This window comes from Trachinotus anak, unplaced genomic scaffold (genome assembly GCF_046630095.1).
Source record: "Trachinotus anak isolate AG129_WGS33_773 ecotype Australia unplaced genomic scaffold, CSIRO_AGI_Tana_v1 ptg000002l, whole genome shotgun sequence".
Taxonomy (NCBI): domain Eukaryota; kingdom Metazoa; phylum Chordata; class Actinopteri; order Carangiformes; family Carangidae; genus Trachinotus; species Trachinotus anak.
In genome coordinates this window covers 1,132,442-1,143,064 of record NW_027273853.1, presented here as the reverse complement: position 1 = coordinate 1,143,064, position 10,623 = coordinate 1,132,442, and the positions used below count along the sequence as shown (strand labels likewise).

The 10,623-nt window shown below is 42.2% G+C and overlaps 1 long non-coding RNA gene across 2 annotated transcripts; it reads right to left on the bottom strand.

The window, feature by feature from the left end:
• Nucleotides 1-834: 834 nt before the first annotated feature.
• On the bottom strand, nucleotides 835-9,439 carry LOC139627931 (uncharacterized). 2 transcript variants are annotated; one of them, XR_011692645.1, is made up of 5 exons: nucleotides 5,564-8,563; nucleotides 5,258-5,416; nucleotides 5,010-5,102; nucleotides 3,723-4,608; nucleotides 835-3,184 (listed from the first exon to the last, which is right to left on the bottom strand). It is a non-coding gene; the product is annotated as an uncharacterized lncRNA (long non-coding RNA). The 2 variants fall into 2 exon arrangements; XR_011692646.1 differs by lacking the exon at nucleotides 835-3,184 and adding an exon at nucleotides 9,322-9,439 and having other exon boundaries at nucleotides 3,373-4,608; nucleotides 5,564-9,251.
• Nucleotides 9,440-10,623: the final 1,184 nt, after the last annotated feature.

The window sequence follows — 10,623 nt, the reverse complement described above, 5'->3', positions numbered from 1 at the left end:
AACCACAGTAACAGTAACTATAACTAACAATATCCACATTTATGGTCACTCTATAGTCCTTAACCATTAGATGCTCCATATGTGTATATGTGTATATGTGTGTGTGTGTGTGTGTGTGTGTGAGGGAAAGGGTAGGTGTGTGTGTATGTATGTGTATGTGTTCATGTGTGTATGCAAGTGTGTAGCGATTTGTCATTGGATGTGGTGGGTAATTGATGTGGGGGCTGCAGTAACAGCGCCCCCCCAGACCAAAGGCACAGGTGGCCAGAAACCAGGCCACCAAGACTCCCAGCCACCCCCAGAGCCCAAGGACCCGCGGCAGCATGCCCCACCGGCAGCCACGTGCCCGACCCAAGGGGGAGCTCGCAAGGGAGTACAGAGGCAACAGCCCCCAGCACAAGGAGGCCCGCAGAGGGACAGCAGGTAGGAAGCCCCAGAGCCAGCCCGCGACCACCAACCCCAGCGCAAGCCAGACAAAGCGCCAAATGGCCCCGGCAACTGAAGGCCCGCCCACACTCCCGGCGGGGAGCCCGCCATGCACTGGAGAGGTCCCAATCCCCCAGCCCCCGCCCAGCCAGCAGGAAAGACCCCAGCCCGCCGCGGCGGCCCGGTATTGCGGCCCCAGTGACCCTGCAGGACAAATGGGGAAGGAGGGCAGATGGAGTCCCCACCCCCCCGCCGGGAAGCCAAGCCCGGGGGGATAGAGAACAGCAGGCCCACCCGCCCAGCCCCAAACCCAATCCCCCAAATTCGCCGGCAGGGCCCAGAGCATCCCAGAAATGCCCGGATTACCCACCGGAGTCCCAAACCCCCGCAGCATGGCCACAGCCCCCACCCAGCCCGCCACCCACATGAGGAGGCCGCCCACCCCCACCAGGGCCACCCATGACATCCCCGCAATGGATCTTCTTCCCCCACATGGCAGGCTCCCTGCACAGTCTACACGGCACCAGAGACAGATAGACATGGGGGCCCATCAAGCCACCCTCTCCCCACACCTGCGTCTGGTGTGGGTGCAAAGTGTATGTGTGGGTGTGCGTATGAGTGCGTGAGTGAGTTGGGTGTGTGGGTGACTATAGCGCCTTAAAATTGGGGGAGCGGTCAGGGCATGGGCACCCCACCGCTAGCAGGCGGTTGGGTCCTCCCTGCCCTTCCCTACCCCCAAAGCCCTAGTGTCATGTGGCTTGTGGGCTGTGTGGATGACGAAGGTGTATTAAAATTGAGGAAGCAGATGGGGCATGGGTACTCCACCGCTGGTAGATGGCAGAGTCTCACCTGCCCCATCCCACCCCCCAAGGCCCTAGTGTCATGTGATATCTAATGTGCATTTAAAATTGAGGAGCAGCACAACAACAATAGCAGGGCCGGTGGGCGGTCCTGCCCACCAACCTGCCTCGTCCCCACACCACCCCTCAGAGGCCTTACAGTCATGTGGAATGTGGTACAGTGGAGCAACAAGGGCAGGCGAGGTATGTTTGTGTGTGTGTGTGTGTGTGTGTGTGTGTGTGTGTGCGTGTGTGTGTGTGTGTGTGTGTCAGTGCTGACAGAGAGAGTGAGAAACGGTCTAATCAAGACTCGCTGCCATGTGGAGATGTCTCCTCAGTGTCACTGTGTGCCAGTGTAGAAGTTGTTCTCTGTAATTAATCTGTAAATCTGATTGAGACACACACACACACACACACATTGACACATTTCTTACTCTGTATGAAATTAGACCTTGTTTAACCTGCAGATTTTTTTGGGGAGGAAAAAGGTTTAACTTTCCAGTAGCTACTTTGTACTTGCCACCTCTGTAAGTTGCATATTGGATGATGTTCGGCTTCCAAATTAATCTTTGTATCACAGTCACAGCGCTGGGTAACTATACATGTTAAACCCAGAATTTAAGGTGAAGGAGAAACTTTACTTTTTCAGCAGATGAATTCAGGTGTCAGTGTCAAACCCTGCAAACACATAATTCTGCACAGTTAGGGTCAAATATCCATCTGGTGTAACAATGATTGGGATTGTTTTATTGTGATTATTGTTTCAACACTTTTCCACAACCCCCCATGGCCCCACCCAGAGCATGCATGCTGAATAAAGTTGCTGAATGTAGCACTCTGACATCTTGAGAAAAAAAGCTTCCCAACACTTGTGATTGCAAATAAAATCATTTCCCTTTAAATCCATCTCAAAGTGGAAGATCACCTCTGTCAAATAATGAAAAGCCCCGACGTCATCAGAGGCAATTACAGCCTAACCTCATGTCAGTGTCTAATACAACTCCTCATCTTGACCGCAGAGTGTTGAGCCTCTTAAAAGCTTGAAGCGGTGCCGAGAAGTTACTGTGTTCACACACATACCCCATTGTCCCTACATGAGGGCGTCCCACCGTCAGCATGAACATACACTATTATTTTTTACTTTAAAGGCGCACTAGGTGATTTTCCCAGACAAGCTACACTGTAAAATCTAATTAGTTGACCTTACTTAAAAAAAGTATGCAAACTCGTTGCCTCAAAAAAATTAAGCAAAGTAATCTTAAGATTAGTGAGTTAGAAAAGCTTGTTTATTTTAAGTGTGCAGTTCTAAATCAAGTAGTACAACTAAAAAAAAAAAAAATCAAGTTCATGTAACTTAATAGCCATGCTTAGTGTTAAGTTAATTTTTTCATTTTGTGTGGACTGCTTGATACAAATTTAACCCCACTTAGAATTACTAAATACCTACAACTTACTACTCACTCATTTTTCAAGTTCACTTAAATTAAACAAACTAATTTCCTTGAATGGGTCCTTGTCCTTCTCTCTCTCTCTCTCTCTCTCCTATTTCTTATTTATTTTAGCTGTTGTTACCTAATAAAGGCAAAAACACCACAAAAATATACTTTAAAAGAACACTCACTGGGTTGATTCAGCTGCATTACAACATTTATTAAAAAAATAATAATTGCTGAACAATAAACATTTGATATTGTTATCACTTTTGATTCCAATTCTCCAATATAAAATTTGTGTTTTATTACTCATGTAATAACCTTACAATAATCAATAAAATTACTGTTCTCCTCTTGTCATATTCAATGTATTTTAAAGCTAATTGTAAAATTGCTCATAGTGTGATCTATGTTAGGCTATTGTAATAACAATATGCATTAAATCTATTATTCAGCCTCAAGTGTTCTGTTCCCAAGTATCACTTTCTTGTACATTCAAGTACAAAACAGCAGCCCCCACATCAATTACCCACCACATCCAATGACAAATCGCTACACACTTGCATACACACATGAACACATACACATACATACATGCACACCTACCTAGCCCTTCCCTCATACACACACACACAGACAGATTCACACTCACACACACACACACACACACACACACACACACACACACACACATACACATACGGAGCATCTAATGGTTAAGAACTATAGAGTGACCATAAATGTGGATATTATTAGCTATTGTTATTGTTACTGTGGTTGTTTCTCTGTTGTTGTGTTGTTGCTGTTGTTTTTCCCCGTCTCCCCACTCCCATTTTCCTTTTCCCCATATTCTCTCTGTTTTCCTCTTCCTGTCCACTCTCATTCCTGATGCGGTCCGGTTGTCTTAATAAAGTTAAAATATGCGATAGGAGGAGTATCCCATACTCTTCCCTCGCAGAGTAAATCTGCCCCAACAACACAAGGCATCCAGACCACTCATACTGCTTGCCAATGATATTGGGACAGGACAAAAAAAAGTACAAAACAGCAGCTAAACAACAAACTTGTGGTTTGATTGGACTGTGTACCATGACATGGACGAGGCAAAAATAAAACCACATTTTTGTGAGCTAATTCTATGCATGTAACAGTCTCACAATATTAAACAGGTAAACACCTGATAACTACAGGACTTCAGTGCATGCAAAATTATTGCATTTCTAATCAAAACTGAAAGTACAACAAATGCTTTTGTGTCCCAAAGCGAGCATCAGTCCAAGGTTTAAACAAGGTTAAAAACATCACTCCTTGGGTTTTGTATTTGTACTACATTACAACTATTAAAAGTTTTCCCAAAACACAAATATAAACAGGTCAACCTTGCTAGGTTCCTTTTTGACATTATCTAACAACAACTATTTGTAACACAAGGTGGCACTATTTCCACCATTAGCATACCAGCATAACATGGTACAGACTTTAATGGATTTTTTTTTTTTAAATTGAGATCATAAACAAGCCAGCTCAGTTGCATGAAAGCATCAAACTTTATCTGATAACAGGAGAACATTATTATAACTTGCAAAGTGCTATCTGACAGCTGATGGCTCTTTACTGGTCTAACCCAGGAGACTGTTCTTCAGAGTTAACAGTTTTAGTGGGAGGTTTTTCTTTCCCAGTCCAAGCATCACAGTCTGAATGAAGTTGACTGCATATGTAAGCCCAAATAACAGACAAACTGCCTGAGGCAAGTTTTTAATACGATCCATGATGATACCTCCCTCCAGAATGATGGCAGTGGAGATGGGCTGGAGGTCTGCTGAACTTGGACCCTCGTGAGGACTATCTTCACTGACAACTGTCAGCACACCAACAGTGATGCATTCTAGGGCCTTGTCTCTCGCTGTCTCCTACACAGACACACACACATTCTTCAGCATGGCAATTTATGCTCTTCTAAAACATTAATTTTTAGTGTTGAAAGCATTTGCTAGAGAATATGGTTTTAAATATGTGTTCACATGGATTGTCCAACAAAATAAATTTGGTATGGTTAAACTGAAGCTATGGTCCACAAGGTCCATATATTCTTGAACAGTGACACTGACCTTTCAACCTAGACTTCTGCTCCTTAGATTTAAAATGAATTAATGTACATTTTTATGTACTGGCTGTTTAAATACCTCTCATATTAGCTGTGGAGTACAAAATGTATGTTGTATATTGTGCAGATAGAATTATATCTTCTGTCAGCACAGGTATAGTTTTATATTAATGCAGACCAAACTTTTACTTATGTGCAAGTACTTACAGAGCATGTCTTGAAGAATTCACTGGAGTCGTCACCAAGTAAAATGGGAATGCCTTTGAGGACAACAGAGCGAAGTACTGTCACGTCTGGTGTCTAATGATACACAGAGAGAGAAAAGACCAATTAACAGAGTTATTTGGCACAAGCACAAGTCAGACAGGAAATAGAACAGGTTGGTCTGGATCATCTCATTTAGAACTTGATTGATGAACTATCATACAGATCAAAAGCAAAATGAACCTACTTACCATCCAGCTCATGTGCTGCATCAGCTCACTGAGTTTCTGGCCAACAGTTCCCTTTTTTGTTTTGAAAAGTTCAATGAACCGCGGGGCGTACTGGTCCAGAGCCTCAAAGAAGTCTCCCTAAAGATTCTTACTGGCGATTCTATTAAACTCGGCAAACACCTGAAAAAGTAGAGAGAGGGGTGGGTAGGGATGGAGAGATGGCAGAGGTGTTAACATTCCAACAAGTGTGTTTGGATTTCTAGCCACACACCTTAAATTTCTTTTTGACTGGCATTATTTTATTGGTTGAGAACAAAAATAGCTTACCTGTCTCTCTGTGAAGAGTGCTGGCCATTGTTCAACCGTGTTGTGTACAGCAGGCTCCTTTTTTACAATTTCTTGTCTGCATAGTGGGAATGATTGGTCCATCATTTGTGAGATGAGAGTAGGGTTGTCACGATACCAGAATTTCAGTAGTCGATACTAATTCGATACCACAATTAAAAAAAAAAAAAAAAACAGGGTGGCCCGATGGCGGAGTGGTTAGGGCATGTACCACATGAACGGATGCTCTTAGCAGACGAGTGCCGATTCAACTCCCGACCAGCCTGACTCTTTCCTGCGTGTCATTCCCCCTCTCTCTCTGCCCCTTTCCTGTCACTCTCTACTGTCCTGTCAATGAAGGCATAAAAATATCTTTAAAAAAAAACAAAAAAAAAAACAGAACCCACGACTTTTAAATTCACTAATTTATTGAAAAGTGCTTTAAACTGTCAAGTATTTAATACCACTATAAAAACAAGCAATACTGTGCTTTATGGTAATAAATAACAATATTCAACTATTTACATTCAAAAAAGAACAGCAGTGGCATGGAGCCTTCAAGTATATAAAACAAACAATATTCTTCTTCTTATAAATATGCAAATAAATAACTAGTATCGGTTCTTGTGACAACCCTAGATGAGAGTGCCATTGGGTTGTTTTTTCTTCATTTCTTCAACGAGAACCTTTCTGGCATTTTCAAGACTCGTTTCATCATGTCCTTCAGGTAAGTTAGGCAGGTAGTTTGCTTCACCTCTTTTTGGCCGTTTGATATTCTTGCTTGAGGATTCTCCTTCTGGGTTGCCTTTACTTCTTTTGCCTCCATTGATTGCTACATCCTCACATCCAGCTTTTCGAAGCTTTGTGCGATAACTGGCCATCTTAAATTTAAGGCTGTTTTTCCAGCCATACCATCTGTGTGGTCCAGGCTCAGTGAGGCAGGGGTGTTTGCTAATCAGTGCTTTTGCAACACTGCTGAAGTCATCATCTTCATCTCAGAAAGAAAGCTTTTCTAATATGTCATGCTTCATATCTCGTGGTAGAGTCATACATGTTTCATCCTTCATGAAAGCAAGATCTGCCTGTCTGAGTCTATACTCAACATCAATTGAAAAATTGGGTATGTCAAAGAACTCTGGCCACTGTTGTCTTATCGATGGTGATGCTCTTCCTGTTGACAGGATCTCAGTGTCTGCTGTACTGCACTCAGTGTCTGATGTTGTGGTGGGTGATGACAATGCGGTTAAATGGAGAGTCACAAGAGGGATGATTTTGAGCTTAGCTCTTTCAGGTAAATCAGTTATTTCAGTCAAATTGCAGAGGGCATTATGGAAGTCTTGATCTTCATACTGCAGTTTGAAGTCATACTGCAGTGACAGTTTATCCACCAGTTGCACTTTTAATTCTTCAATAGACTGTGGTCTCTCATTTAAAGTCAACTTCCTTATATCATCTTCAGCGATGATGACTCTCAGCAAACAACCTTTGGTCCATTTGGTCACTAATATGTGATAATATGTGACATTTAAGTGTGATAAGCTGCTTGTCTCCAACTCTGTAAAGTGAAAGAGATATCATTTAGTTCAGACAACTGCGTGACAGAGAAGGTGGACAAATGGCTACTACAGAGCTCGTATGCTCTAAGATGCTCATTATACCATGATGTCATGAGTCTGCAGACAAATATTATGTCTGTATTGATCATCACAATCTTTGCTATTTGTCTGAAATCTGGGAGCCCTGAGCACGATCCAACGGAAATGACCATATCAGCACTGTACTTAATGCCATCTATGCAAACAGAAGCTGCTGCAAGGACTGTGTTCTGGTAGTTATTCCTGAGACAGAGACAGTTCTTCACATTTTCAGGAAATGAAGCAACCATTACAGACTTCACTCTGTCAATTTCAACAGATGGCTTGGAAAAGGAGGTGGCAGCTAAATGGAAGGCTATCATATGCTGGTGTCTGAGAGCTAAAGTAAGGGGTATGTTCTTGAAGTTGTGAACGTGACGCACAACTTTCTTGAAGAACTTGTGTTTGCCTTCAAAACGCATGGTCCACACATCACACAATGGACCAAAAGTTTTAATTAGTTGAGGGTAGTGCTCAATGTAGTGGTGTTTCGGTCGTAGCTTCTCGTTTGGGAAAACTTCCTGAAATATATCTCTATGTTCTGCAATCTTGCAGTCAAGATAGCACACCGACTCCTCTGAGAAGCCTGCAGACACTGACAATTCCACTACATCTTTTAAATTCATTAAAACCTCCCAGGTTTCATCCCCCTCAGGAATGTGATGACTTATCAGTAGTGGCAGAAGGTGGAGGAGTGTCCAATTTTCGTGACCATTTCCTCCAATTGTTGCTTTGGAAGCAAAGTTCTTTGCAATGAGTTGAGGTTGGTTTGTTTTGTCTGAAAATGTATATGGAAACTGTTTAATAGCCACATTCGGGGTTTCAAGTGAGAAGTATCCCTTTGATATTAGTGCCTTCAAGCACAAGGCCAATTCAGCCAGAACAACACCCTCCAGAAGATCATGCAAAAGGTCTGGCGGATAATCATTGACAACATGAAAATGTTCCAAGCTTTCAGTAAGTGGGCAGCGTCTTTTCACGCCATATTGTTGAGCCATGGTAGGATCCTGCAATACATCTCGCACCTGTCTGTCATGATTTTCTTTTGTTCTTTGTTGAAATGAGCCTGTCCGAACTTCCTTGTGTTGTATTTCCTCCCGTTTGGCCATACAGAATCGGCACATCTGACTTACTGTGAAGCTTTCAAAGAACCCTCCCAATGAATGGGCAGCTAAATTGTCTGCTGCAACAAATAATACGGACTTGAAATACCAGAGCTATAGAAAAAAATTTATAAATCCTTGCAAAAATCTATCTAATTGTCAAGCTTTTAATCATTGAACTTCTTTAAGACAAGAACAGCTACCAAATGAACACTGCAGTACAAAAGGTAAATGTTAAACAACTCACTTATGTGGCTAGACATCAAGGGAACTGTGGATTGATCACCATCTGCCTGAGCCTGTTAGGGGACAGTTAAAAAGAATACAACAATTTAACACAACCAAAGCTCACCACAACTCACAAACATCTTGAGTCCAGTACAAGTGAAAACTGTAACATAGGCCTATTACCCACAAAGACAGTACATATTCTAGACAACATGACCTTAAAGAATAACTTAGGCCACTGAGTATGCCAGCAAATACTTTCCCTATGATAAACTAGGTGTTAAGATCTTTTCAGATAGGCAGACACTTTTGTCTGTACCAAGTGTGATCTGTGGGCTCTCACTGCGCTCCTCCTGTGATCAGACAAGCACTGCGCGAGTAAACAGTGCTCATTTGGCGCGCTACATGTGGTAACCATGGAAACGGCACAGCTACGAATATCAACTAGTGTTAAGTGAGGAGGGTTAAATAAAATAACATTAGGTTAGTTGACTGTGGTGATATCCCCAGTCACACACCTGTCTTTGACAAGCACAGACTGTTATTGTTGGTGGCTAAATTTAGCTAAGTTAGCATAGTCCTAACTTAACAGCCTAGCTTAAACTAAAATGATACATCCAGACTTGTTCTGATGTTCTGCCATGTGAATGCCCTCCTGTTCATGGAAACTCACAAACCGCCGGAATCAGTCTCTCATCGTGAGTCAGTACTCCATAAATCATCGGCCTCAGAAAAAAAAAATCAACTCCGACAGCGGGTGTGCGCGTGCACGTGACGAGCATGCCGCGACCGTTACACTAAAGTTTCTCCTCAACTTTAACGTGACAAAAGTCTTTAATGTTCCCTATTTACAACAACGAGGTAGAAATATAGAAAAAATAATAAAGCATTGACCAAGTTTCATCCAACGTTACAATCCACGTTATGTATAATATAGTTCAGCTAGCGTTAGCCGACATTACTACACACATCATTACGAAAAACATGGTGCTTACTTACAGAAAGAAAACGGTCTAAACAAGGGTAAAATATTACTCGCTAAATGAGTGTGCCAAGCACAAGAATGCTGATAAACACGAGTGCCGTTGCAGCGATTAGGCCCAGCTCAATACGGTCCAGCTCAATAAGGTTCAGCTCCACGTCGTCCGTTGCGGGCATGTTGTTGACATGTACCGTCAAGCGTAGGGAGGACGGATTTGCGCATGCCGAACCTTGCAAAGTTTTCAAATCCATAACCGAAGCAAAAGTACTAATACCACTCCGTGAAACTACTCTGTTACAATACAAGTACAGGTCCTGCAGTGAAAATTCCAATTAAGTAAAAACATATGGCCACAAAAAGAAATACTTGAAATATTAAAAGTAAAAAGTGGCATACTCAATAGAGGAAAATGGCTCTTGTGATTATTATTATATATCACGTATATTATTACATATGCAGTGATGTAAAACGTGCAATTTTTCCCTCTGAAATGTAGTGGAGTAAAAGTAGAAAGTAATATGAAAAGAAAAAAAAACTCAAGTACTTAAAGTACTTAAAGTACTTTGTACTTAAGTGCAGTATTGAGTAAATGTACTTAGCTACATTCCAACACAGAAAAAAAGCACAATTATCAAAAACGTACTTTTTCTAAATGAATCCAGCTCAAGTAGACTGAGCTGGTGAGATTTTCCAACCACAAATTACAAGTAACTTACTAAAAGCGAATGTTAATAGCAATTTGATAAAAACTGATTTAAGTCAATTTACTATTTTTAATGAAATACCATGTTTGCATTTACAGTGTAGTCAGAATTTAAAAAAAACAGAAAAAAAAAACTTGCACAAACAGTTTTTTGGTTATTGGGCTGCTCCCCTAGGGGATCACCACAGTGGACTGCCGCATATTCTAGTCTGGCACAAGTTTTACGCCGGATGCCCTTCTTGATGCAACCTGGGGACGTAGGAATTTAGAGACACCAATCAACCTAATGTGCATGTCTTTGGACTGTGGGAGGAAGCCGCAGAACCCAGAGGGAACCCACCCAGACATGGGGAGAACATGCAAACTCCACACAGAAAGGACCCAGAACCTTCTTGCTGTGAGGCGACAGCACT